General features: G+C 42.9%; 1 non-coding gene across 1 annotated transcript; it reads left to right on the forward strand.

The window, feature by feature from the left end:
- Positions 1-353: 353 nt before the first annotated feature.
- On the forward strand, positions 354-428 carry Trnas-cga (transfer RNA serine (anticodon CGA)). The gene has a single exon. It is a non-coding gene; the product is annotated as a tRNA-Ser (tRNA).
- The last annotated feature ends 462 nt before the right edge of the window (positions 429-890 follow it).

Genomic DNA, 890 nt, shown 5'->3' on the forward strand with positions numbered 1-890 from the left:
ATTAAAACTGTGTGCCCGACCGAGACTCGAACTCGGGACATTTGCCTTTCGCTTGGTAGAGCACTTGCTTGGTAGAGCACTTGATCGCGAAAGGCAAAGGTCCCGAGTTCGAGTCTCGGTCGGGCACACAGTTTTAATCTGCCAGGAAGTTTCATATCAGCGCACACTCCACTGTAGAATGAAAATCTCATTCTGGAAACATCCCCCAGGCTGTGGCTAAGCCATGTCTCCACAGTATCCTTTCTTTCAGGAGTGCTAGTTCTGCATGTTTCGGAGAAGAGCTTCTGTAAAGTTTGGAAGGTAGGAGACGGATACTGGCAGAAGTAAAGCTGTGAGTACCGGGCGTGAGTCTTGCCTCGGTAGCTCAGTTGGTAGAGCACTTGCCTGCGAAAGGCAAAGGTCCCGAGTTCGAGTCTCGGTCGGGCACACAGTTTTAATGTGCCAGGAAGTTTCAATTTTGACAACGTTCATCGCGAGTTTGAGTCTTAAAAGTTTATTCAATGTGGTTTTAATAGTTATTAAAGCAGATTCTTGCGTTAATATAATGTCTGAGAAAAAAGAAATGACATCTAAATTGAAAAAAAGTTTGCGCAAACCAATTGGACTGAGTGACGTAATTCTGCGCATACGACTCAAATGATTATGTTTTAATTACAGTTTCGTTCAAGAACCATTCAGCGACCGCTTATAAAAAGAGTTTAAATAATTCTGAAGTGTTTTGTAACTGACGTTGGTGACGAAGTCTTCACATGGTCATATGTCAAAAGAAAACCATTTACACAAAACTTACGTCGTTAGACTACACTTTGAGAGATTGTTATGTGGTCGTTACAGCTTACAGTACGTATAAATGACTAAGTGGATACCACCGGAACCTCCGTGAGACTGCT

Source organism: Schistocerca gregaria, chromosome 3, assembly GCF_023897955.1.
Source record: "Schistocerca gregaria isolate iqSchGreg1 chromosome 3, iqSchGreg1.2, whole genome shotgun sequence".
NCBI lineage: Eukaryota > Metazoa > Arthropoda > Insecta > Orthoptera > Acrididae > Schistocerca > Schistocerca gregaria.